Raw genomic sequence first — 27915 nt, forward strand, 5'->3', positions numbered from 1 at the left:
TCACACCGCTCTTTCCATAGTGCTCGGAAGACTGTTCCTGATGGGCTGGCCCTTTAATCTCATACTTGTAACAATCCCATAAGGCTTTTCTTGAATGTCATTTGAATCCGAATCTTGGAGGTGAGTCTTGCCTGAGGCAGAGTGCCCCCAATGCCAGAGTTGAGACACAAGCTGTGTGCAGCAGTTAATTTGGTTGATGGCACACGGTCCCAGGAGGCAGGAGTGAAGGATGCGTGTGTGTGCAGGTATGCTCAGAAGGATGGGGGAAGGGAAATAAGAAAAGGGAAAACCATATAAAATGTGCTTGCGAGTTGCCCACCAGAATCCTCTGCAGAGGGTGTGGACCTATCTCAGAGCTTCCCACCTGCCCAGGAAGGAGAGGAAGAGCAGCTGCCCTTGCCTGGCTCATTATCTGTCCCCTCAACCTGGGCTTCCCTGGTGGCTCAATTGGTAGAGTCTGCCTGTAATCCCGGAGACCTGGGTTCAATCCCTGGGTCAGAAAGATCCCCTGGAGGAGGGATAGGCTACCCACTCCAGTATTTTTGCCTGGAGAATCTCACGGACAGAGGAGCCTGGCGGGGCTACAGTCCGTGGGGTTGCAAGAGTTGGACACGACTTAGCAACTAAACCAGCACCACTGATCAAGGGCTCCCCTGAGGGCAGTAACCTGTGCTCTTTTAGGCTGTCTAATGAGCGCCAAGCTCCAGAGGCGCCCCCAGGGGTTGGTTCATTCATTTCCTGAAGTGGCTATAGCAAAAATACCACAAACGGGCTGCCTTGAAACCGCAGACACCTTTTTTCTCCTCCCACCTCTGGAGGCCAGAAGTCCAACATCAGTTTGGCTGGGCCCAAATCAAGGTTATCTTGGAGACTTGCTCCCTCTGGAGGCTCCAGGGAGAAGCCCACTCCTTGCCCCCAGCTCCTCTCTCCAACCTCTGGCTCCATCTTCAAGTTGCCGTCGCCTCTGTGTATCAAACCTCCCTCGGCCTCTTTCTTATAAGGACGCATGAGGGCATTTAGAACCATCCTGGTCACCCAGGATGAGTCTCCTGGTCTCAAAATCCTTAGTCTCACTGGGTGGTTTAGTCACTCAGTCGCGACCCCATGGACTGTAGCCCACCAGGCTCCTCTGTCCATGGGACTCTCCAGGCCAGAATACTGGAGTGAGTTGCCATCCCCTCCTCCAGGGGATCTTCCCCACCCAGGGATCGAACCCGGGTCTCCTGCATTACAGGCAGATTCTTTACCTGCTGAACCACCAGAGAAGCCCTTTTAGTTATATCTGCCGAGACTCTTTTCCCAAGAAAGGGAACCTTCACAGGCTCCACGACCACAAGCCTCACTCACTGCCGGTGAAACCCGTTGGGGCCGAGCAGAGGGAGGCTGGTCTGAGCTAGTGGCCTTCCCCGGGGCTGCAGGCAGAGGTGAGGATGACAGCCCAGGGCAGGAGGTGTCTGGTAACCAAGAAGACGCCTCTGACCCACAGACCAGGACGTTCAAGGGTGACGGAGGCAGCAAACCTCTGCAGGAATTCCTGGGGAATTCTGCGATTACACTTCCTTTCTGGCAAATGTGTCCCAGGTGTTGTGGCATCTGCTTGATTTATTTCTGCAGGACAGTGGTTTCCCGAGTCCCTCTTAGGGCTGCATCACGAAGAGAATCTAGGATAACACCTCGGTCATCTTTTTCTACAGGTGCTCGCTTTTCACTGTCCTGGAACGTTCCTGGAACAGGTGCAGTAGGTACCTGCCTGGTCTCCCTGCCTTCACGTGCTCCATTCTAGAGAACTTCATCTCCAAAAGGCAAGTCTGCCCACATCCCACCCAGGCCGCGCCCTTCAGCGGTTCACGGTGCTGTGAGACAGCAGTGGAACGGCGCTGGGATGGCGCGTTGCACCACATCCTCTGCTTGTATTAACCCCCGCTCACGGGAAGGGGTCTGAACAACAACCAGGAGATGGTGAAGGACCAGGAAGCCTGTGTGCTGCCGTCCATGGGGTTGCAAAGAGTCAACACGACTGAGCAACTCAACAGTATTTCAATCTAATCATTTTTTAACTTAATTTTACTTGAAGTATAGTAAGGCAATGGCACCCCACTCCAGTACTCTTGCCTGGAAAATCCCACGGATGGAGGAGCCTGGTGGGCTGCAGTCCATTGGGTCGTGAAGAGTTGGACATGACTGAGCAACTTCACTTTCAGTTTTCACTTTCATGCATTGGAGAAGGAAATGGCAACCCACTCCAGGGTTCTTGCCTGGAGAATCCCAGGGACGGGGGAGCCTGGTGGGCTGCCGTCTATGGGGTCACACAGGGCGGACATGACTGAAATGACTTAGCAGCAGCAGCAGCAGTTGACTTACTCAACATAATTTTTCCTTTGGTATTCTCCTTAGTTTATTTTATGCGTTTGAAAACATTATCCTAAGAAAGGATCATCAGTTCAGTTTAGCTCAGTTGCTCAGTCATGTCTGACTCCTTGTGACCCCATGAATCGCAGCACGCCAGGCCTCCCTGTCCATCACCAACTCCCGGAGTTCACTCAGACTCACGTCCATTGAGTCGGGGATGCCATCCAGCCATCTCATCCTCTGTCGTCCCCTTCTCCTCCTGCCCCCAATCCCTCCCAGCATCAGAGTCTTTTCCAATGAGTCAACTCTTCGCATAAGGTGGCCAAAATATTGGAGTTTCAGCTTCAGCATCAGTCCCTCCAGTGAACATCCAGGACTGATCTCCTTTAGTATGGACTGATTGGATCTCCTTGCAGTCCAAGGGACTCTCCAGAGTCTTCTCCAACACCACAGTTCAAAAGCATCTATTCTTTGGTGCTCAGCTTTCTTCACAGTCCAACTCTCACATCCATACATGACCACAGGAAAAACCATAGCCTTGACTAGACGGACCTTTGTTGGCAAAGTAATATCTCTGCTTTTCAATGTGCTATCTGGGTTGATCATAACTGTCCTTCCAAAGAGTAAGCGTCTTTTAATTTCATGGCTGCAATCACGATCTGCAGTGATTTTGGAGCCCAAAAAATAAAGTCTGACACTGTTTCCACTGTTTCCCCATCTATCTGCCATGAAGTGATGGGACCAGATGCCATGATCTTAGTTTTCTGAATGTTGAACTTTAAGCCAACTTTTTGACTCTCCTCTTTCACTTTCATCAAGAGGCTTTTTAGTTCCTCTTCACTTCTGCCATAAGGGTCATAGGCATCACCAGAATGCCTAAGGAGTTCCTGACCCAGGAGAGGTCAGCCTCACTTGCAATACTCCAATGTGTCCGGCAGAGGGCACTAGAGCTCCTATGCAAACCTGCATACACACTCCTGCCTGTTTTCCTGGTATTTCCCACCATTGCAGAAGCAGAAATGTCCTTTAAATTCATATTCCTTTTAGAATAGTAATAATGTATGCACAATGAACAGAATGTGAAAATACTTACAGACCTGCTTTCCTATTTCTTTGTCGACTCTTAAAATTTCCATACCATTTTTAAAATGCTTAACTGAACAGTTGGTACTGAAATTATTTTTAAACTGTGTCTTATAGCTGGAGCTACCTTGTAATTTCTATGTCCTATATGAAAGTATGCAATCAGTATAAAGTGGAAGTTAAGATAAAGACTAGCCTGACCACATTATAAATACACACAAATGTATACAAAATACCAAGTAATGTGAGATATAGCGATGACTGTGGAAGAGCCTTCAAGGTCTTTGGCCAGCTCACCCAGAACATTATCTAAAGGCTTCCCAGTGTACATAATGAAGTCCTTTTTTTCTGAGGAAAAAAACCTTTCCTATTGTGTTTTCTCAGAGAGTCTGATCACCCAAATTATCCACCTGATATTTGTTAAATTATCCCAATGAACTGAGTGTCAAGTATTCAATGCCTATTTTACACAACAGTTTTGAACGGGGAGGTCAGTTTGAAGGCAAGACCTGTTTGTCCTCCTCTTTCTGCCATTGTCTCACCAGCGATTCAGGGGTTTCACAAACAGCAAACTTCACAGACTGTCTTCTCCCTGTTTTTCCTGGGGGAGCAGGATCAGAGGGGGGAAATGCAATAACAGATGAGCCCCACCTATTTCTCCTTCTGACGCTGGTAAGGCCTCTGATGAATAAATTAACAACACTTTCTCAGCATGCCTGCCCTGCATCCTGTGTATGCCTATGACCCAGGACATGCAGAGAAATATTCCTTCCCCCAAACCTAAAAACTCTTCGTAAGGCAGGGCCACCTTCTTACATTGTATGGCAACCATGTGGCGTGATCTGGGGCTCAGATGGATGTGACTTCAAATCTTAACTGCAACTCTTAAGTGATATTAGTCAAGTTGGCTTCCCAAATGGCTCAGTGGTTAAAGAATCCACCTGCAATGCAGGAGACACAGGCAAACGCGGGTTCAGTCCTCTGGGGAAGAGTCCTTGGAGGAGGGCATGGCAATCCACTCCAGTATTCTTGCCTGGGGGAGAATCCAACAGACAGAGGAGCCTGGTGGGTGACAGTCCATAGGGTCGAAAAGAGTCAGACACGACAGCGACTGAGCACGCACACGTGGGTCAAGTTACTTATTTTTGAACATTATCTCCGAATCGTAGTTACCTCCAATAATACTTATATCTGAATAATATGTATCTCTGGAATTACCTCTGAACACGTGTTGTCTCCTCCATAAAATGGAGTAGCAGTTGCTGTTCCTCGGGGTTGTGCAGATTCAATACAATTTTGTTTGGAAAGTAGCAGGTGCACAGAACATATTCGGTCAACGTGAGCCCCCAACCCTTCCAGCTCCCCCCAAAAACACATGCTTTCCCCTTGGAAGAGATGCACAGACCAACTCTGAGTGTTACTTTATGATCCTAGGGAGACTTAGAAAGTGGGCTATTAAAAGATAAATTTCAGAAAAGGATAAACTCATGACTCTTATTCAAATACAGGAAAAATGACACATGTTGAAGATACTATTTTGCTGCTCATACAGTGAACGCGGGTTTCCCTGGTGGCTCAGTGGTAAAGAGCCTGCCTGCAATGCAGGAGATGTGGGTTCAATCCCTGGGTGGGAAGATTCCCTCTGGAGAAGGGAATGGCTGCCCACTCCAGTATTCTTGCCTGGAGGATTCCATGGACAGAGGAGCCTGGTGGGCTACAGTCCATGGGGTTGCAAAGAGTCAGACACGACCAAAGCACACACAAACACACGCACAGGGAGGGAATCAGGCAGATTTTATAACTTTCAGTGAAGAAGTCAAAAAGCCCACATGTACAAGGAATAAAAGAAATGTTGAAATGAATCATAAAGGAAACAAAGTTATTTTTTTTCCCAGCAGTTGGGGAAGGGGGAGGTAAGCTGGGCCTCTCCCAAACAGGATGGAATGTACATAATTACCAGTTATCTGCAGCTCCTACAGCTTAGAGTCAGAAAGAAAAAAAACCAGAATCCAATAAGGCAGAGATTGCCTGTTATAGATAACACACAGTTTACCATTAGAACACTTTTTTTCCCCACCTTACTGCTGAAGGTGTGTGCAGCAGTAACAGGCGCCGGTTTTATTTCCTACTTCCTAGAATTAGATCATACAGAAACTACCCGGCAGTGACCCCAGGTTTTGAAATCACGAGGAATCAGGGTTCCCCGGTCCTGGAACAAAGCTACAGGCTCCACAGGCAAACAAAGCCCTTTGCTAAGAATCAATGCGTGTCGCGGAGACAAAGCAAGCCCTGGCAGACAGCGCCCAACCCCGCAGGGCCCCCAGAGCTCATCTCCAGCTCCTGAGCAGGTGGGCTGCCGGGTGCGGAGGGGATCGTCCCAAGGGAGGGACGTCCCATTAATCTCCTGTCTCTATAGATTTGCCTGTTCTGGATATTTCATATAAATGAAACCATATAAAATATGATGTTTTGTGACTAGCTTCTTTCACTTAGCATACTATTTTCAGGGTTCATTAATGTCGTAGCATGAATCAGTACTTCATTTTTTTAAATAGCTTAGTGATATTCCATTGTATGGATATAATGCACTTCAGTTCAGTTCAGTCGCTCAGTCGTGTCCGACTCTTTGCGACCCCATGAACTGCAGCACGCCAGGCCTCCCTGTCCATCACCAACTCCTGGAGTTTACTCAAACTCATGTCCATTGAGTCAGTGATGCCGTCTAACCATCTCATCCTCCTCCATCCAACCATCTCATCCTCCCACCAGGCTCCTCTGGCCATGGGATTTTCCAGGCAAGAATACTGGAGTGGGTTGCCATGCACTTCTCCAGGAGATCTTCCCGACCCAGGGATTGAACTCTTGTCTCTTGCGTCTCCTGCGTTGGTAGGCAGGTTTGCGCCTCCGGCGTTGGTAGGCGGGTTTGCGTCTCCCGCGTTGGCAGGTCCTGAACTAGCACGTGAAAGTGAAAGTGTTAGTTACTCAGTCGTGTCCAGCTCTTTGCAACCCCATGAACTGTACCCGCCAGGCCCCTCTGTCCATGGCATTCTCCATGCAAGAATACTGGAGTGGGTTGCCACTCCCCTCTCCAGGGGATCTTCCTGACCCAGGGATGGAACCCAGGTCTCCTGCAGTGCAGGCAGATTCATTACCGTCTGAGCTACCAAGGAGTCCTGGTAAGGCACTAGCACCATAGAAGCTGCCTATCATGTAACACCGACGAACTGACGGAAGTGGCAAAAGAAGAAGCTCCGAGTGGAACAGGCATCTACGCTGGGCTCAATGTGTATTGAGCACATGGCAGGGAGTGTCTGAATTCGGGTTCCCTCAGAATCAGACACTGAGACAAAGACCCTGGTGCAAGAAGTTTGTTTTGAAGGAAAAGAAACCACCGCGAGAGGAGTAGGAGAGTGAGACTTGGAAGCAGAGCAGCCAGTGTGGGGTCAGCAGTCCAGCTGGGAGCTATTGTGGACGAGGAGAGCTTGGTCTCTCTTAGGAAACCCTTTGAGGATCAGTGCAGTGCCCACAGCTCTGAGGGCTCCTGAGAGGTGAGAGTTGGGGTATTTATACACCGTGTCCAGTCAGCTATTGGTTGTGGCTGCTTCCAGGGAAATTAATTCCCTGCTCCTGCCATGAACATAGCCAGAGATAGCCCTCCACCCAAAAAGGATAAAAAGGAACTTTGTGGCACTTTGAAGTTGGGCCGGGAGGCAGTGAGGTGGTTTGGACAAGGAGAAAGACGCAGGCCATTGAGAGAGTACACTGCAGGGGTATGAAACTGTACCTTCCTACCCACACGGAGCTTAAGTCTCAAGATGGCAAGATATGACCATATGGCAGAAAGAGAGCAGTCAGCAGAATACACTGCCATGTCAAAATGATTATCTGAACATTGTGCAATCAGAAAGACAAAAGTGATGACCACATATTTTTAAGAATCTGTTTACATGAGATGTCCAGGAAAGGCAAATATGTGGTTACATGAAGCTGGTATTGGCGGGTAGGAGGGGGTTGGGGTGGGGAAAGCAGGGAGTGACTATAAATGAGCCAGAGGGCTTTTTTTTTTTTTGATGGCGATATCTTCAGATTGGATTATGGTGACGTCTACACAGCTCTGTAAAAGTTTTAAAAATCATTGAATCCCTACACTAGAAATTAATGACCTTTATGGTGTACAGGGGCTTCCCTGGTGGCTCAGCCTGTAAAGAATTCGCCTGCAATGCAGGAGACCCGGGCTTCCCAGTAGCACTAGTGGTAAAGAACCTACCTGCCAGTGCAGGTGAGACCTCAGAGACGGGTTTGATCCCTGGGATGGGAAGATTCCCCTGGAGAAGGGAAGGGCAACCCACACCAGTATTCTTGCCTGGAGAATCCCATGGACAGAGGAGCCTGGCAGGCTATGGTTCATAGGGCTGCAAAGAGTCAGACACAACTGAAGCTGGTGCATAAATTATATCTTAACAGAACCTGTCTTTAATAAGTGGTGCAAGGAGACTTAAAACTGCCGGTAGGCACTGGGACTCAGGGCCAGCCTCCATCCTTTGTCAGTACACAGCAGACATCGTGCTGCTGTGAGCCAGGATCCAGGTAGTGCTGGGCCAAAATGACTTTGAAGTTGGAGATCCATCAGATATTGAGTTGAGCAAGTTACTCAGTCTCCCTGGGTTTCTTCTTCATCGTGTGGACTGTGCTGGGTGTTTTCTATAGAGGTGTTTTCTTTAGATCTTTCTAAAAATCACAGGAATACTTAGCACCTTGCCGCCGCTGCTGCTAAGTCACTTCAGTCATGTCCAACTCTGTGCAACCCCATAGACGGCAGCCCACCAGGCTCCCCCGTCCCCGGGATTCTCCAGGCAAGAACACTGGAGTGGGTTGCCATTTCCTTCTCCAACGCATGAAAGTGAAAAAATGAAGTGAAGTTGCTCAGTCGTGTCCGACTCCTAGCGACCCCATGGACTGCAGCCCACCAAGCCCCTCTGTCCATGGGCTTCTCCAGGCAAGAGTACTGGAGTGGGTTGCATTGCCTTCTCCACTTAGCACCTTAAAAGCTGATAATATTGGATTTGTTACCTGGGGCCATTAGGGATGACTTCTTGGCATTATAAGGCATAAATGCGGTAATGGGATAGCTGTCCAAACAAAAGTGATTTGGAGAAACATCCTAGCTCCAGGACACATACAAAATGAACGGGACTTTTAACATGAATAATGTAACAGTGCTAACAAAGAACAGCACAGCGTAGGGCTAAGGAAAACGCATCACGGAAGAAAATGTCAGTGAAGAGCCTTCTGGGTGCAAGGCTTTTAACAATTTATACAGGTGGTAGAAAATCTGGCTTCAGGAAACCTCTAACTCAGCTTGATGAAGAATGAAAGAAATTTCCATTAGTTACTCCAGCTCCTATTCAGTCCTTCTGATGACAGAAGAAAACTGAAACCATTGAACCATGCTTTATCTGACCAAGATTATTGATTTGACTTGAGCAGGTAATAAACTTGGCTGGAATGCTGCATATCATTGGTCGAATCAGGCCAAACAGTCATCAGTTTTAGTCAAACTCTCTTTTAAACACCAGTCAAGAAATTTCTCCTGCAGTAGGCACCTCTTAACTCAGTTTTCTATCACAATGTTCCCCTGATACTTTTGCAGTCAGCTGTGGTTACTAGAAGTGTTTTGAGATGGGACTTTGTTAGCTGCTAACAAAAGTAAGTCAACTGATTAAAGCTATTTGGAGGTAGGTTTCATGAACTATTATCTTATGGGTGTCTGATTTTCAGAATGAGGCCTATCCAAATGAGAATTCTGTATGTGATCAATCTTTCAAATGCATTTACTTTTAGAGTCATTTTCAAATGACTCTAGGGGTGATTTTCATTATCTTTTTAATTTTTTTCTGAACTTTATGAATATTATAAAACAAAGTGGCACTATTTTATTTTAATTTTAGACATTTTAATTATGCTAAACAATATAGGAATATATTCTATTTGTAAAAGATTCAAACAACCCAGAAGTACTTAAATACTGCTGTCATCATTAATCTCAACTAATTTTGCTACAACTAAAACAGCTGTGACAAAGTAATGTGCATCCTGCTAACACTTTATTTACACTTAGATGTAGTTTTCATGGTATTATGCACTATGATTATATATGTTGTGACTTGCCTTTTGTGCTTAAAATAGGTCTGGATGCTCTTTAAATGTGTATATGTATATACATGTGTGCATATCCATGTATACATAGGCTCCCCAGGTGGCTCAGTGGAAAAGAATCTGCCTGCCAAGCAGGAGACCCGGGTTCAATCCCTGAGTCAGGAAGATCCCCTGGAGAAGGAAATGACAACCCATTCTAGTCTTCTTGCCTAGGAAATCTCATGGACAGAGGAGTCTGGAGGGCTACAGTCCATGGGGTCACAGAGTCAGACATGACTAAGAAACTAACACACACATTTATGTATACAACCATATATATATATATATATAATATTCCAGAGCTATAACTTATTTTACAGTTCTCATCTTGATGGACATCCATTGGGCTTTCCAGTTCATGGGGCATCCTTCATACAGTCACGTTTGTGCACACGAACAAACATCTTTGTAGGAGAGATTCCTAGGAATGGCGTGAATGGGTCCAAAGGTATTTGCGTGTGTAGTTTCAGTAGATACCGTGACATTGCTGCTCACACGAGTTAAAGTGTATATACTTCCACCAGAAGTTTAGGCGTGAATAGCACTTTCCTGAATATAATCAACTTAAAAATTTTTTGCCAATCTGACAGGCAAAAAGTATCTTCTCTCCTGAGAGACAGTGATGTTGGCCTTAGGCATTTTTCCATACATTTATTGTTTCCAGATATACCTGACCTGATGTCTACTACATCCCTGCCTAGAACTATCCTTGAAAAGCCAACTCAAGTCTTACTTCCTCTTTGAAACTTTCCAAAGCAGAATGGAGTGGAAAAGATGTATCATTGGAGACTCTGATAAACCGCATGAATGGTATTGCTCCCCCTTATTCACTCCCCTCACCAGTAAGAGTCCCTCTCCGGGTGCCCTGAGCCTTGAGGTGGCCACCCTTAGGAGGAGCTGCTCTTCCTGTCTCCCTGTCGGCCATCTTGGCTGCGTGGCTCGCTTTAGCCAATGGAGCGTGAGCTGTAGTGACAAACGCCACATCCAAATGGGAGCTCTCAGAGGCATTGCAAGCCTCAGCCACTTCTGTTTTCCTTCTGCCATAAGAGAACAACATGTTCCCATTTTCTTCCTGGGGTGAAGAAAACATGTGGAGGAGAGCTGTCATGTAATGTGACTGAGAAGTACTGGGTTGGCCAAAAGTTCATTCGGGTTTTTCCGTTACATCTTATGGAAACACCGGGACGAACTTTTTGGCTAACCCAGTGCATCTTGGTTGTTATAAGCTGCCGAGATTTGGATCTGTGGGAACCAACTCAGAACCCTTGGGTTGGTATAAAGGTATTTTAAGCTGAAGATATTTGAAAGTCACCAGATGAGGGAGAAAGGAAAAAGCCTCTTCTCTGACTAAACGCAGCAACTTCTGGGAAATAAGGCTGCTTTATTTCCTCTTTAGGGTAGATCTACTCCTAGAAGCGAGAACATGAATAAAACCTTCCCCAAATACAATAAATGAGTCACAGGGGCGAAATGTATAGTGTGGGAAATATACTCAATAATGTTATTATAATATATGTATCTCTCCCCGTATAAAATCTTTAGCTATTATTTTAAAGGACTTATTGTAAAGGACTTCTCATGGTGGTAACTAGACTTACCATGGTGACCACTTGGTGATATACAGAAATTTCTGATCACTGTGTTGTGCCCTTGGAACATAATGTTAGAGGTCAATTATACTTCAGTGTCAAAACTAACAAATAATAACTACTGAGAACCTACTGAAGAGCACAGGGAACTCTCCTCAATGCTCTGTGCTGACCTAAATGGGAAGGAAGTCTGAAAAAGAATATGTATACGCAGAGCTGATTCACTTTGCTGCACAGCAGAAACCAATACAGCATTGTAAAGCAACTATACTCCAATAAAAAGTAGTGAATAAAACAAAAAAAAGTTCCCCAAATCCCTTTACCAAGGGAGTTCTATGGCCCTGAAGGAGATGGAAAGATCACTCATACCTATATAGAGGAACATTATCACAAATATTTTATCCCTCATGTGTTCTCCTGAAAACGCTTTATCTTTAAAAAGTCATCAGTTTTCCCAAAGTACATTGCTTCCCCTCTCTTTCACCTATTCAGATGGTATGCTGCTGCTGCTGCTGCTGCTAAGTCGCTTCAGTCGTGTCCGACTCTGTGCGACCCCATAGACGGCAGCCCACCAGGCTCCCCCATCCCTGGGATTCTCCAGGCAAGAACACTGGAGTGGGTTGCCATTGCCTTCTCTGATTCAGATGGTATATAAGCCCCGAATTCTGACCAGTCCTTTGTGTTGCTCATCACTATGGTCTCCCATGTACATGTACATTACATATGTAAGTGAACTATTTTTTCCCTCATACAAATCTATCTTTTGATAGTTTAATTCACATACCACAGAGACAGAACTTAAGAGGGTAGAAAAATTCGAGCTTTTCTTCCTCTGTAAGAGCCATTTGTTACTATAGCAAAGCTGAATGATACAGAGAGAGATGGGCCTTCATTTCCAATTGTGTCTCTGCCACTTACTTGCTGAGTGACGCTTATGTTCTAGAAGACCTTTGGTCAAATGCTCCTTTATAGGCTCCTTTATAAATTAAATATAGCTAATGGTTTTTTTCCTTCTTGTGAAGAACAAATAGGATGAACAAATTGTTGCATGTTGGTATTAAGTCACAGTAATACATCTTTTTCAGAAGATAAATTATGCATATTGCAGTAAGAAAAGAGATTGGATAATACTCTCCAAATTCCTACGCCAAGTTATGTTTTAAAATTACTTTCTTACCATTTGGTGGTTCTGTTAAAGAATAAATAAGGAAGGGTCCACCCAAAGTGCTTGAAATACTCACTGAGAATTATAACCGGCTGTCATGTGGCCCATCATTACTGCCATGTGATGGCATGGTCATGAGAGAGGTCAGCAGAGGGGACTGAGATCTTCCCCTTTTTGAAGTTGGCACCTCGCCCTCCCCGCAGAACTTGGCTGTGGGTCACAAGCAGCATTTCTGTGTCTGCCCCTAAGATCAAGTAAGCAAGCAGAGTCCCTGAAGTGCTTAGACCTTTTTCTTTTTGGCAGCACTACAAAGCATATGGGATGTTCATTCCCTGACCAGGGATGGAACCACACCCTCTGCAATGGAAGCAAGGAGTCCTAACCACCAGACTGCCAGGGAATTCTCAGTGCTCAGACATTTGAAAAATTCATCTCATGACAAGGGGCTGGAGAATTATATAAATATTACATATTTATATATTTTTGTTGAGCAAACTGTTTGAGATAGAAAACAAAAGGCATAATACACACCCATCTGTCTGGTCGCTACTTACTGTTATGCAGAAATTTCCTCAAGTTCCTACAAGTGTTAGAAAGAATCATAGTTGAAACAAGCGATATCATCAGTGGTTACCTGTTGTCCCTGGGTGATGGGTACCTGGAGGTTTCTTCTACTTTCTACCAATTTATGTGTAATTTGAATTTTTCCATAAGAAAAAGTTTAGGAGAGACAGAGGGAATCAAAGTATGCCTATTCCATAGCAGGGAGTCATCTGAACTTAGCAAGTGTTTAGAACAGTTGAGTAAGTTCCTTAACTTTCTGATTTTCAGTTTCTTCATCTGTAATATCCGTTCAGTCACGTCTGATTCTTTGCGACCATATGGACTGTAGCCCACCAGGCTTCTCTGTCCATGGGATTCTCCAGGCAAGAATACTGGAGTGGGTTGCCACTTCCTACTCCAGGGGATCTTCCCAACCCAGGGATCGAACTCACGTCCCCTGCATCTCCTGCATTGATGGGTGGATTTTTTACCACTAGCGCCACCTGGGAAGCCCTTTGTCTGTAATATGGGATTAATAATACCTCACTCATGGTATTGTGTCTTAGTAAGGGGTTCCAAGGAAGTTACTTTTTTGCATGCAAAATAAATACCTGTTTATAATGAGAATTTCCCCCGTCCCCCCAGCACCCCTCAACTGTCTGATTACTGGAAAAGGTAGGACCCTTGTGATGGGGTTATTGCCCTTGTAAGAAAAGGAAGAGACGCTGGAGTTATCTCTCTCTCCACATGCAGGTAATGAAGAAAGGCCTTGTGAGCACACAGGGAAAATCCAGTTGTCTGTAGACAGGAAAGAGACGTCACAAAGAACCGCATCTGCCACCACCTTGATCTCGGACTTTTCAGCCTCCAGAATCGTGTCACATAAATGGCTGTTGTTTGAGCCTCCCAGTCTCAGACATTTCCTTATGGCAACCCGAGCTGACAAAGGCAGCCTCTGCCTATGAGCATACGTCTTCATCTAAGTCTAAATGCGTTTGTGTTTGCTTTCGTCTTGCGCTTGTATCTATGTGTTTCTCCTTCTTTTGAATGTGGTTTTATCAAAAGAACCAGAAACACTTTAGGCATTTCTATAAATCAGGGCCAATGATAGGACCCATCTCATAAGATTGTTGGGTATCAGGTATCATTATTTTACTTTATCATTTATTGGTTCCTAGATTTGGAGAAGTTAGAATTTATCTTACCGTCATTTATAAAGGCAATTTTAATGGTTAAGAATGGGTTTGAACCTCATATTTCCCCACCGTCTGTCCATCCATCCATCCATCCATCCATGGCCTCACTTTCCCCACCTGCAACTGGACATAGGAAAAACATCTTCCTAACCAGATCGGATGAAGTAATCCATGTAACCTGCTTAGTGCAGTGTCTGTGCATAGGAAACACACACTAAATGTCAGCTGCTAGAAACAGCACAGCCTTCGGTGGGAAATGACGGTGCTTTGGCTGCCTAGGTGGCACTAGTGGTAAAGAACCCACCTGCCAACGCAGGAGACACAAGAGACGTGGGTTTGATCCCTGGAGGAGGGCACAGCAACCCACTCCAGTAAGAACCCACTCCAGTAAAGAACCCACCTGCCAACGCAGGAGACACAAGAGACATGGGTTCAATCCCTGGAGGAGGGCACAGCAACCCACTCCAGTATTCGTGCCTGGAGAATCCCACGGACAGAGGAGCCTGGCGGGCTATAGTCCACAGGGTTGAAAGAGTCAGACACGACTCAAGCGACTTCACACGCTTGCATGTAGGGAGAAAACACAGATGTGAGTGAGGTTGAGGTTACAGTGCTATGACTCCATAGGCATCTTCACTAGGCTCCTTTTCCTGGGAAGAAGGGTAAGATGGGCCGTGGTGGGTTGGTAATGGAAAACTCTCTCTGCGTGATGGGTGAGATGGATGCTCAAGGCTAACAAGTGTTGGCTTCCTCCACCAGGAGGGACTGGGCTTGTCGTAGCTGGAGAGGGTCCCTAGGCTGCCTATTTCCCTTAAGAACTTGTTTGAACACTAATCATTTTGTGCACTATGTATGACAGCCTTGTTAATCTTTTTTTGTGCTTTTTAACTGTGTTTCTTAACACCTTCTTGGGACCCAGAAGCAGGTATCTGTTTTATAAAGTAAGATGAACTCGTTGTTTGTTGTTCAGTCATTCAGTCGTGTCTGACTCTCTGCAACCCCATGGATTGCAGCACGCCAGGCTTCCCTGTCCTTCACCATCTCCCAGAGTTTGCTAGATGAACTAGACACACAAAAAATGCACTTATCAAAAAAAGGTAACTTATCAAGTTGAGGAAGGTACTTATTCTCTTGGAGCTTAAGTTGTTTCGTGTATAAAATAAGGAGTTTAGAAGATCAGCTGTAGCACTCTTGTCTGCTTTTCTGGGGTGTCCACGGCATCCTTGCCTGGGTTCCCTAACTCCTGGTCTGTGTAAGCAGATCTATTTTCGTGAATATCATTTGGAAGGATCATGCTAACGTGGAATGGCGACTGGGAACCATCTCCCATGTTCAAGTGCCTTGTTTTTCCTTCTTCCTTGTCCTCATCTCCACACCAAAAACCAGAGGGCTGCCAGGCAATACCTGGCTGGCAGATCTGGGGAAAAGAGACAGGGAGACTAAGTGATAATAAGCCTCTTTCAGGACCAAAGAGGCTTCCCTAATAGCTCAGTTGGTAAAGAATCTGCCTGTAATGCAGGAGACCCCAGTTCGATTCCTGGGTCAGGAAGAACCGCTGGAGAAGGGATAGGCTACCCATTCCAGTATTCTTGGGCTTCCCTGGTGGCTTAGCTGGTAAAGAATCTGCCTGCAACGTGGGAAACCTGGGCTCAATCCCTGGGTTGGGAAGATCCCGTGGAGAAGGGAAAAGCTACCCACTCCAGTATTCTGGCCTGAAGAATTCCAGGGACAGTATAGTCCATGGGATCACAAAGAGTCGGACATGACTGAATGATCTTCACTTTACTTCAGTACCTAAAAAGAAAACAAGTAATGGTTACACCCTACTTCCATGGCCTCCTGGAGAAACTTCTAGGCTGTGTGCTGTTTCTGGCTTCTTAATCAGAATACAACCAGAAATCGGGAAGGCAGTGCTTTTACAACAGTCGATGCACATGGAGTATGTACCAGGTACTGGGCACTGTAGTCAGCAAGGACTTCACAAGAGCCTCGCATTCTCTCAGGGCTTCCCGGATGACTCCAACAGTAAAGAATCTACCTGCAACACAGGAGACCCTCTTTCAGGATGGTTCTTAATCAGAACACTTTATCAGCTCGCGGGCACTATTACAGCTATACCAATCGTTAAAGTGTGGGTACACTACAGTGATGGTCGGTTGCTAGGTGACGCTGGAGTCCACTAAGTCCTTCCCACCCACCCCACCCACCGCTCTGGCTGCAAGTAAGGCATCATGGGGGACATCTGGCCAGCAGCTTCCTGCTGGGGCAGCAACAACTTCCAACCCCCAGACCGTGGGGAATGCCCAGTGCAACCTGGCTTTTCAAGGCTGTGTTTACCCACCACCATCTGACTCCCGCTGTCATTACAGCAGCTGCCTGTTGGAGCAGGCTCTGTGGTATATAATACCGGCTATTCAGCATTTTTTGAATAATTTTATTTATTTTTGTTTTTAATAATGTTTAGGTGGTGCTGGGTCTTCACGGCTGTGTGGGCTTTATCTCTAGTTGTCAAGAGCAGGGACTACTCTCCAGTTGGGGTGAGCAGGCTTCTCACTGCACGGGCTTCTCTTGTAGCAGAGTACAGGCTCTAGAGTTCACAAGCTTGAGTAGTTGCGGCCCGTGGGCTCTGTAGCTGAAGCTCCCCGGCTCTAGAGCACAGGCTCAGTAGTTGTGGCGCGTGGGCTCAGTTGTACGTGGAATCTTCCTGGACCGGGGATCGAACCTGTGTCTCCTGCATTGACAGCTGGATTCTTCACCACTAAGCCACCAGGGAAGCCAGCTATTCAGCATTTTTAATCTCACTCTGCCTTTCTTTTCTTTTTTGCACCAACTGCAGCAAGATTACATTAGTTAATTAAAAGATTCAAAGATCTTTTAAAAATCTCCCCAGACATCAGATGTTTTCCATTTTGCCCTGCTGTCTTAGAGACCATGTTCATATGTACCCATCACTCTTACACTGTTGTAATCACAGCAAAGTTCATTTTTGTGTCTTGCCTCTCTTGGGTGACATGATATCATTGGCATTTTCTCAAATTTCTACATCGTTTTGAAAATTATTATTTTGATGATTTATCAGCTCTTACTTGGATTGAAGCCAGATGACTAGGCTATAAAAATTATGCACGGTGGGTGTGGGAGGAAGAGAGAAATGAAAAACAATGAATGTCCTCCCTCCTGCATCCTGTAGATTTCCCTCAACAGGTGTCAGATAGTTAGACAAAGTGTGTGGCTCAGAGTGTTCCTACTGAGCTGAATTCATAGCCCTGGAGAAGGAATTTCTGAAGAACTTCACAGTCGTAATCGCAACTTGGCCAAGATACCCAGTTCTTCGGTTCAACATTACTCGTTTCATGGCTCTTTTCTTGGGGAAGTTCAATCCCTGATGGCTCAAAGCCTTTCATAGACGTACTTATGACCACAACGAATGTAGGGCAGCTAGAACTAATGGTTGCTTTTGAAAACAGTCTGTCCAGTAAGATCTAGAAAAAGGTCACTCATCTCTCAGAAACATTGCTTGATCACAAAGTGACTAACTTCTTTATATGAACACTTGAAAAAGTGGGGCCATTCTCCCCCATGCCCTGAATCAATTGTTTCTATGATTCTCTATGTCTTTTTTAAAATTGGAAAAGTAATAAAGAAAATAGGAGAGACTTGCTAACACTAGATATTCGACACATTTTCTTGTTGCTAAGGCTTAAAAATGTTTTTTCTGTGTGTTGAACACGGTATTATCCTGTGCTTTGCTTGCTGTAGGTAATTTAGCAACGGGATTTACCTAATAGGACAGTTTTTGCTTGTTCTTTCGCTTGATCTAATTTTGGGCAATTACTTCTCTTTTCAAAGCTTGTTTTCCTAGTGCTTCTACTGGCCCTGGTTTCCCACATAGCAATATTTACCCCGGGATAACCTGCCCATAAGGCACTAGAAAGAACAGCTCAATTTCCTTCATCAAATATCAAGCATGAAATGTAAATTAAATGGGTAAAATGAGGAATTCCACACCAGTCATAAAAATCTACCCATAAACAGGTGGAGAATGAAAAAACAAAACCTAAACCAGAACGCCCAAGTCAATAAAAGATTTCATGCATGCATGCGTGCTAAGTCGCTTCAGTCATGTCCGAGACTTGCAACCCTATGGATGGTAGCCCGCCAGGTTCCTCGGTCCATGGGATTCTCCAGGCAAGAATATGGCGGTGGGTTGCCATTTCCTTCACAAAGGAATCTTCCTGACCCAGGAATCAAACCCGACTCTCCTGTGACTCCTGCATTGCCAGAGGATTCTTTGCCACTGAGCCACCACCAGTAAGCCCAAAAGATTTCATAAAACCAATCAAATGCTAAAATTACCGACAACTGGATATCTTATTCTGAGTCATTATCCAAATAGAGTGCCTTCTCCAACATTCACCAAATACCTGTTATTTTATTGTAAAGTAATTAGCCTCCAATTAAAATAAATAAATTAAAAAAAAAATTCCATGCCTTCCTGGTAAAACAGTAGAACCCTGTGGCACTTCCCGCCATGTCCTCTGGCTGCCTTTTGTCTACGGAAAACTTAAGTCAAAGCGTAACTTTAATCAGAGAAATGCGAACATGCAAAAACAAAGGCCAACAGTCAGAGGAGACCAAATAATAATAATGTAGCCATTAAGCAGAGTCAAGGGCCTTTAGTTCCTTCTCAAGGGCTATAGATAGTATTCTGAGCCATATCCTGTGGGCTGTCTTATAGGAACTGAAAGCCCCACCAGGTGGAAGAAGTGAACTTGATGACTGGACTGTACCTACGACATAAGCTGCCACAATTCTGAGAACCGGCCTCAAAGAAATAGAAACAAAATAACCCTGGAACTGAAGATTAACTGTACCTAGAACAACCAAGATGACGCTAGTCAGACAACTGATGACCTATTTCAAGATGACTATCAGAGCTGACTGTTTCTTCTTGGAGCCCCCTCCTTCTGTCTATACAAGCTCTTGCCTTACTAGTCTCCAGTAAGGGGGAATTGGCCTTTGGACAGACATCCGCCCTCCCCTCTGTGGTTTAGTCACAAGGTCGTGTCCAGCTCTTTGTGACCCCATGGACTGTAGCCTGCCAGGCTCCTCTGTCCATGGGATTCTCCAGGCAAGAATACTGGAGTGGGTTGTCATTTCCTTCTCCAGGGGATCTTCCTGATCTAGGGATTAAATCCAGGTCTTCTGCACTCCAGGCAGATTCTTGACCAACTGAGCCACCAGGGAAGCCCTCCCCACTAGATGCCAGTATCCGAAAGAAAGCAAACTTACCTTTCCACCAACCTGGCTTGTTTATTGGCTTTTGAGCAGCGAGCAGCCGGACCCCACCTTTTGGTAACTAACCCTGGGACTGGGTGTGCTAACGCCTTAATAAAGTCAGTCCCTGGAAATAAAGAAAGCAGTTGGTCAGCTCTGCAGCATCCTCTCGTTTTTTGGAAAAACTTTTCTTTTAGAGTCTCGATCTTTTTGTTTAAGCACATTTTAAAATGCTTTACATCAAATAAGAAAGAAAGGGAAAGTGTTAGTCGTTCAGTCCTGTCCGACTCTTTGCCACCCCATGGACTGTAGCCCACCAGGCTCCTCTGTCCAAGGAATTCTCCAGGCAAGAATACTGGAGTGGGTTGCCATTCCCTTCCCTACCCAGAGTTGAACCCAGGTCTCCTGCATTGCGGGCAGATTCTTTTCTGTTTGAGCCACCAGGGAAGCCCAACCTCAAATAGAAGTACATTGTCCAGTATTTTATTGGGGACAGAGGAAAAAAAACATAACTTCTTTAGGACCTCTGTGCCAGGCACTGAGTAGGTGTCTTTTGGTGTTTTCTCATGGAAACTGTATTCTGAAAACTGTCTCACTGACACTGAGCAGGATCTATAATAGCTTCCTTGCTTATATCACACAAAAAATTTTGTGAGGACCAAATAAGGAGGGTAGCTGGGGGGTGGGGAGGATTTCAAACTCCTAAGAGAAGTCATCTCTGTGGGGCAGGGAGCCACCTTTTATTTTAGACATTTTTAACATTACACAATACCTTTGAAGCTATTAGCTTTTTAATTGTAACTTTTCCTTACATAGCCTGTTAAAGGTATCTTCATGTCTGTAACACATTATATTAAATATAACTTTAGTAGTATATACTTCAAATGTAATGATTCTGTTCAAACAGAATGAAAAAATGGAAAGAAGAATCTGAAAATTCGATTTTAAAATAAATAGACTATTCTAGAGCAATTTTAGGTTAGGTTCACAGAAAAAAAATAGCAGAAAATAAAGAGACTCCCTATTCCCACCCTCTTCACTGTGCATCTTTTCCCTATTACTCACATTATTATTAATGCTAATAATAGTAACAAACATTATTAATATTTTCCCACATTATTCATGTGGTACACTTGTTACAATGGATGAGCCAATGTAGATACATTAACTAAAGCCTATGGTCTGCATTCAACTTCTCTCTTGCTGTTGTACATTCCATGGGTTTTGACGGAGTATAATGACATGTATCCACCATGACAGTATTACACAGAAGAATTTCACGGCCCTGAAAGCCCCCTGGGATCCGCCATCCTTCTAGTAATCACAGACAGTAGTAATTCTCTCCAAAGTCTACCGAGGCTCCTCAGAGCCCAGGCTTCACCAGGTCTCAACTTTGGCCCATAAAAACTTGAATAAATATTAGCATAGTATCTAACCTCCCCAGGTCGTGTCCCTAGGGTGACTGTACCTCCCCATAAAGTGCCTGCCTGAGAAAACTCAAGGCTTCCCCAAAATTGCCTGTTCCAGCCACATCTGAAGATGAGGGGCCTGCTCCCAGCCTCTGTGAGAAAGAACAAGCCCAACTTAGCAAACCCAGATGGTTTCACATGAACCCACTTTTTATAATTTTTCACTTCCCATACTCTCCTCAAGCCGCTGTTTTCCCCACCCCACCCCACCCCCATCTGTCATCACCTCTACACGGATCAAGATTGAATTCAGTCCACAACGGATTGTTTTCCTGATGGCAACTGACCAAAATCTGTCCTCATCACTTGAACTAGCATCAGGTTTCATCTACCTTTCACATCATGTTCGGTCATTCAGTCATGGATGACTCTTTGAAATGCTCTGGACTGTAGCTGGTCAGGCTCCTCTGTCCATGGGATTCTCCAGGCAAGAATACTGGAGTGGGTTGCCATGCCCTTCACGGGATCTTCTCGACCCAAGGACTGAACCCTAGTCTCCTGCGTTGAAGGAGGATTCTTTACCGCTGAGCCAATGGAGAAGCCCACCTTTCCCATCACTGATCTTACCACTTCCACGGTTTGGCCTTTTCCACAATGTCCTAGTTAGAATTGCAGCCCTAGAAAAAGACAGCTTATTATTACATACAACCAAGAACTCTGACTACCAGAGGCGCCCTCTACTGGACAGTGACCGCTACATCAGTTCAGTCTTCTCGGAGTTAGAAGGTTGTCCTCAAGGAGTTAAATGGGGCTTCCCCTACGGCTCAGCGGGAAAGAATCCACCTGTAATGCAGGAGATTCAGGTTCGATCCCCGGGTCAGGAGGATCCCCTGGAGGAGGGCAAGGCAACCGTCTCCAGTATTCTTCCTGGAGAATCCCATGGAGAGAGGAGCCTGGTGGGCTGCAGTCCACGGGGTCACAAAGAGTCAGACACAACTGTGGCGACTGAGCAGGCACTCAAGGAGCTGACTGATCAACAGTGACAGAAACACTGGGTGAGGAGGACATGCTGATGGTTGAGTATCCACAGGGTCAGGGCCCTAACCTCGGGGACAGCAGACTCTCAACTTCCGTGTCTTCTGAGTTCCCATCAGATGATTTTCATACTGTTTTAATTTCTTTTGAAGCCTATTAGCCTCACTATTGAGACATTTTCCTCATCCTAATTATGCATTCCCTAGTATCTGAGCCGGAGAAGGCAATGGCAACCCACTCCAGTACTCTTGCCTGGGAAATCCCATGGATGGAGGAGCCTGGTGGGCTACAGTCCATGGGGTCGCAAAGAGTCAGACACAACTAAGCGACTTCATTTTCACTTTTCACTTTCATGCACTGGAGAAGGAAATGGAAACCCACTCCAGTTTTCTTGCCTGGAGAATCCCAGGGATGGAGGAAACTGGTGGGCTGCCATTTACGGGGTTGCACAGAGTCGGACACGCCTGAAGTGACTTAGCAGCAGCAGCAGTATCTGAGCCACTCAGAATGTGCCCCTGTTCCTTGTAGCACAAAAAACCTTGAATCTGTAAAATTAACCACATTTATGCAGTGCAACTAGCAAGAAAATATTCATCGTTGGGTAAATTTCCTTACCTTATTACTAAAGAGAATGCAAAGAACTTGAAAAAACAAATGAGCTAAATGAATTAATGCATTAGAGAAGAAAGTTTGCTCTAAAAATAGGTGTTTTTCTTCAACTATAGAGTGACCCACCGCTATTCTTGGAATCCTATTTTCTGAAAGACACTGAGTATATATATGTAATTTTAGTAATGTCTTTAAAAATAGCATCTTAAAATTTAATAAATGGAAAAATACAATGTGTATAAAAATAGGATCACACTAACCATTCTATTACTTTTTTTCTGGTTAAACATGTCAGATTGTACTCAGAATAAAAATAATAGAATTTAAGGTAATCATCAAGGAGTCAATTTTTTTACTTGAAAATTCTGACTAATTATAAGTGGGATGTATCTAATAGCTATGGTATCTTATTTTAGTGACTTGTTCTCTCCTCGGTAGAACCTCTGCTCCTGTTACGTTGTGAACTTCCGTTGCTATTAGCTTAAGATAGTACCTCATTCTCCTGCAGTGAACCACTGACTGTAATTTCCTAATAAAAGTTCATTGTGTTATCTGTCATGGTCCCTTTGAAATAGTCTCCTTCTTGAGTCTCCTGAAAAAGACTTCTTTAATGATGGAAGGAAGGAGGGAAAGAAAAGGGGAAGGAGGGACTTCCCTGATGGTCTAGTGGTTAAGACTCCACGCTTCCGAGGCAGGGGGCTCAGGTTCGATCCCTGGGAACTAAGATCCCACACGCCATGCAGGCCAAACAAAAAAGAGAGAGAGAAAGGAAAGAAGAGATAGGTAGAGGAAGGGAGAGAAGGAAGGAGAAAAGAAAGAAGCCTCTTTCTGCTTTTCTTCTGTTAGTACCTTTGAACGAGTTCAAAAGAGAATTTCTCAAAATGCTAAACAGTGACTCAACTCTTCAGCTTTTTCATGAGATTGATTCTCTAATTCAATCTCTTCTTTTCTATGGGAGGAATTAATGTCACACACAATACCTCTTACCGTGTTCCTCTAAGCAGACCTCAGTCTATTCTTTGTTATTCGGAACCTCTAACACCCTCTCTGTCACCAGGTCTGAATCTCTGATCCTGGTGGTTCTGATTCTTGTCCTGCTCGGGCTGAATCCTTGGTGGCCCACAGTCACACTTACTCCATACACATCAACCCAGCTAGCAAGGCCTCTAAAAAACTTGCCGGGATAATTTGATTGCAACCTCCCCCCTTTCCTGCCTCCCTTTGCACTTCTTTCTGGAATCTCTCACACTGAATTACTGTCACTGACTTCCGACAGGAACCTCTGAAATCTCCCCTCGGTGGGGAGTCAGGGAAAGCCCAATGGTGCCCGTTCTTCTCCTTTTCTACCTGTAAAATGTTGCCGCCTTCCTCTCAAGCTAACACACAGATTCAGTGAGGTTCTTTCTCAGAGGTCTCACCTGGCTCTCGTGTTTTTGCAGGAATCTAGATGGTGCATTCCCTATGACCAGAACTACTGTGAACGTGCCCCTGTTCCTTGCATCCTGCAAGATCTTGAATCTGCAAAATGATTCTGCCAGTACAACTAGCAAGACTATATGGTCAAGCAGGGTTCTGAACCTGTCTCCTACCCCTTGTCCTCAGCTGCTCTTCCTGCCTCCACAAACTGTCCACCGTGTGTCCACCCTTACAGATCTCATCGCTTTCCTTCGGTCACGTGGTCACTCTTGGTCCTGGATCTTCTTCTTCTGACTACTTCACATTCTCTCAGTGGTCAGAACAGAAACTACCCAGCTGAGAACCACTGGATCACTAGACCATCAGACAATACAGTATCATTTCTCCACAGTTCTTCCTCCAGCTATGAAACAACCTCCCTGTTCAGAGCTGCCCCAGTCCTAAAGCCTTCTCCAGGTGTCTTGACTGCCTCCAGACTTCCATAGTTAAGGAGAAAATGAAAGACTCTCACTTCTCTCAAATTCTCCTGTCCTTAACTCCTTCAGAGTAACTGCTCTTATAAAATGATAAAACGGTAGAATTTATCCATCTTTATCCATCCCACTCCCCCCAAAAGGATTTTAGGACTAAAGCTACTTTCAATTACATAGATTATATGAGCCGTAAAAACTTTTATAGTTATAGACAAATTTAAAGTCCTCCCCCCGCCCCCCAATCTTTACTATTGGCACTGCCAGGCTCCTCTGTCCATGAAATTCTCCAGGCACGAATACTGGGGTGGGTTATTATTCCCTTCTCCAGGGGATCTTCCCAACCTAGGGATCAAACCCGGGTCTTCCGCGTTTCGGGCAGATTCTTTGCCATCTGAGCCACCGGGGAAGCCCTTCTGTCTTGTAGCTATAAAAATTGGCTACTAGCCCGAGAAAGGAGTTGACTCTCCCTTGAGTAGGCCCGCTATTCTAACAGCATCTCTCACTCTAATAAACTCTATTCTCCTCTCTTCTGCTTCATGTCTGGAAATTCTTTTCCAACTCGCGCACAGACCATGACAATAACCTGCCTGTCTTGGGCTTTTGTAATACCCTTGCCCTGTGTGGTAGAGCTCTCAAGGCAGCTCACAGTCAAACCGTCAAACGGAGGCCTAATACCTGATAACAGCTGTGGATTTTTGAGAAACAGCCTGGCCTGTGTGGTGCCTGGGGCCTCACTTCCTGCTGGCGGCCCGGGGCAGGAATAGCTGAGGGAGGCTGAGATCCCTCAAGGGGTGGTTAGAGGGTTGATTTTCACAGCCCAGGAGGGATCTGCTTCTCAGTCTGCATCAGAATCTCCCTTCTGTCCTGGATGCAGCAAATCATGATCTAGGAGGCCTCGTGCACTTGGATTGTCACCAAGTCCAAGCTCATCTGCTCGTGGATTATGGGGTCTGGATGTTAGTTTCTTTTATAGAACAGAGATGGAGAGCAGGTGAGAAAGTAAAGTTAAAAGGTCGTACGTAAGTCTTGCAAAATATCCCCTGGTTTGGCCAACCTCGGGCGGGGGATGAGTTAATTTCTCCTTTCCTGCAGCCATTCACAGTGGGGAAGGGTCATGAGCAAAGACACTTTAGTTTAACATTCAGGCAGAGGGGCAGGCTTCCCAAGGCAGGCCATTATTATGAATGCTTATAGCGATAGGTATAGCCTGGTGTGCAACAGTTCATTGGGTCTCAGAGTCAGACACTACTTAGTGACTGAACAACAACAGCTGTGCATGCGTGCTAAGTGGCTTCAGTCGTGTCCAACTCTTTGCAAACCCATGGACTGTAGTCCACCAGGCTCCTCTGTCCATGGGACTCTCCAGCAAACCCATGGACTGTAGTCCACCAGGCTCCTCTGTCCATGGGACTCTCCAGGCAAGAATCCTGGAGCGGGTTGCCATTTCCTTCTCCAGGGGATCTTCCCGACTCAGGGATTGAACCCAGGTCTCTTGCATCTCATGCGTTGGCAGGTGAGTTCTTTACCACTAGTGTCTCTTGGGAAGCCCTAACGAAAGCTACAGACAGCATCTTTTTAGTGATTATAGTAATGAAAGCAATGGGAGGCAAAGGTTAAAGTAAAAGAAACAGACCCAACACAGAGTCAGATTTTGTTCTTCCCTGTTAGTTTTGTTGGTGGAAGCACACTGACTGAAACCACCCACCCTGGCCAGACACCATAGTAACCATTTGCATGAGCTGTTTTATGACAGGAGGTCCTGATAAGGAACATGGAAGTAATAAACCACCACCAACCTGAAGAGTTCGGGAAAGGTCAAAAGGAGACACCACCTGTCCGACTACCTCCCAGAATCCTCATTGGCATCCATCTTGGCTGAACAAGGCGTGGACCACCAGGAAGGACTCTGAGTCAAAATGATTGGCTGAAGACAACCCGGAAACTAATCCCATCATCATAAAACCCGACACTGCAAGCCATGTGGCAGAGCAGTCCTCCTGGGTTCCCTTACCCTCCTGCTGTCTGCCTGGGTGTCCTTTCCCAGTAAAATCTCTTGCTTTGTCAGAACATATGTCTCCTTGGACAATTCATTTCCAAGTGTTAGACAAGAGCCCAGCTTCAGGCCCTGGAGGGGTCCCCCTTCCTGCAACAATTTCAGTTCTCTCTAGATTTTTGGATAAAACCATTTGAAAACTCCACCTAGCATAACTTTGGTTACTTTTGTAGAGCAAAATCAAATAAGCCAAGTGCTACTGAAATGCCTGGCAGCTTCCTGATGCTTAATTCTTGATGAGAGTTCTGGTCCACTTGCAAGACACGCTAGGATGATGAGAAACGGAAACAAATACAGTACTCGGTTTCTGATTGCATCATAGTGCCAACATTTTCTCCTTTCAGAAGGAATTCTGGCTGCATTCCACAAAGTGGAAATTGTGGGCTAATGGATGCTAATGGTGCAGGGGAGGCCAGGACACTGCACCGCCCGGGGCAAAGCGCAAGATTTATGGGACGATGATATCATTGCCAGATCTTTTGTGACTAAAAGAAACATTTCATCTAAAAGCTATTTCTCCAATAGCATGGTGAAGCTTCTTTGCCCCTAAAAGGCTGAACCAATATGCAATCATGGCAGATATTGTTGCAGGGAGGAAGCCAATTCTGATGCCATGTTGGAAACTCTTCTTGACTTGCTTTCCGTTGCTCTTGTTATCGTACTTAATGGCTTGCCTGGAGGACCCTGACCCTCTGCTAGACTGTAAACTAAAGTGCTTTTGTTTAGCTCCTAAAGAGATAGTTTGTCCCTGCCCACCTGTGAATAGAAGAGATTAACACTCCCCTTCTTCCAGAGGCTGGCCATTCCCTGGAGACGTTTTGCGAGACTGAAGACCCTCTCGCTTTACTTTCCCACTGCCTCTCCCTCCCTGTTCTGCCTTTTGACTTTGGTTCCTCATTGCTTCTTTCTCTCTGATCTATAAAAGAACCTGGCAGCCAGACCCCAGTAAGATGTTTATTTTGAGGCGGTAGACTGCCATCTCCTTGGTCTGCCGGCTCCTGGATTAAAGTCTCTTCCTTGCCTCAACACCTCGTCTCGCAGATTCATTGGCTTATCTGTGGCAAGCAGAGCGAGCTTGGACTTGCTAACGGTATCATTCGTTTTCCTATTAAAAAAATCTATCTATCTATATATATATGTAAATATATAAGATATATATGTAAATATATATAAGATATATATATTTATATGTTTAAATATAGATAAGCTATCTATACACAAATCTCTTTAAAAATGAAACTTATGTTCATTAAAGAAGCATAAAAACTACAGAATCAAGAGGGAGGAAATCGTCTGCATTTGACGCATAGAAATAAACCAGTATAAAAATTTTCATGTGCGTCCTTCCATTCTTCTTTTGCATTTTAAGCCATTCTAATAGGTGCGTAGTGGTACTCATCATGGTTTTGATTTTCACTTGCCTATTGGCTAATAGATGCTGAACACACGTGCTGATTTGCAAGCCACACACCCTCTTTGACAAAATGTCTATTCAAGTATTTCATCATGTTTTAACTCATTTG

General features: G+C 45.2%; 1 long non-coding RNA gene and 1 other non-coding gene across 2 annotated transcripts in view; one reads left to right on the forward strand and one right to left on the reverse strand.

Annotated features, from left to right (window-relative positions):
- LOC132346792 (uncharacterized) overlaps positions 1-27725 on the forward strand; it is a 37515-nt gene extending 9790 nt beyond the window's left edge. Inside the window, exon 2 of the long non-coding RNA XR_009496742.1 lies at positions 1695-27725. This is a non-coding gene — a long non-coding RNA (uncharacterized lncRNA). The remainder of the gene's footprint in view (positions 1-1694) is intronic.
- Positions 10754-10835, reverse strand: MIR2285N-1 (microRNA mir-2285n-1). Its single transcript, NR_107748.1, has one exon. It is a non-coding gene; the product is annotated as a microRNA mir-2285n-1 (primary transcript).
- Positions 27726-27915: the final 190 nt, after the last annotated feature.

The sequence above is a fragment of the Bos taurus genome, chromosome 12 (assembly GCF_002263795.3).
Source record: "Bos taurus isolate L1 Dominette 01449 registration number 42190680 breed Hereford chromosome 12, ARS-UCD2.0, whole genome shotgun sequence".
Taxonomy (NCBI): domain Eukaryota; kingdom Metazoa; phylum Chordata; class Mammalia; order Artiodactyla; family Bovidae; genus Bos; species Bos taurus.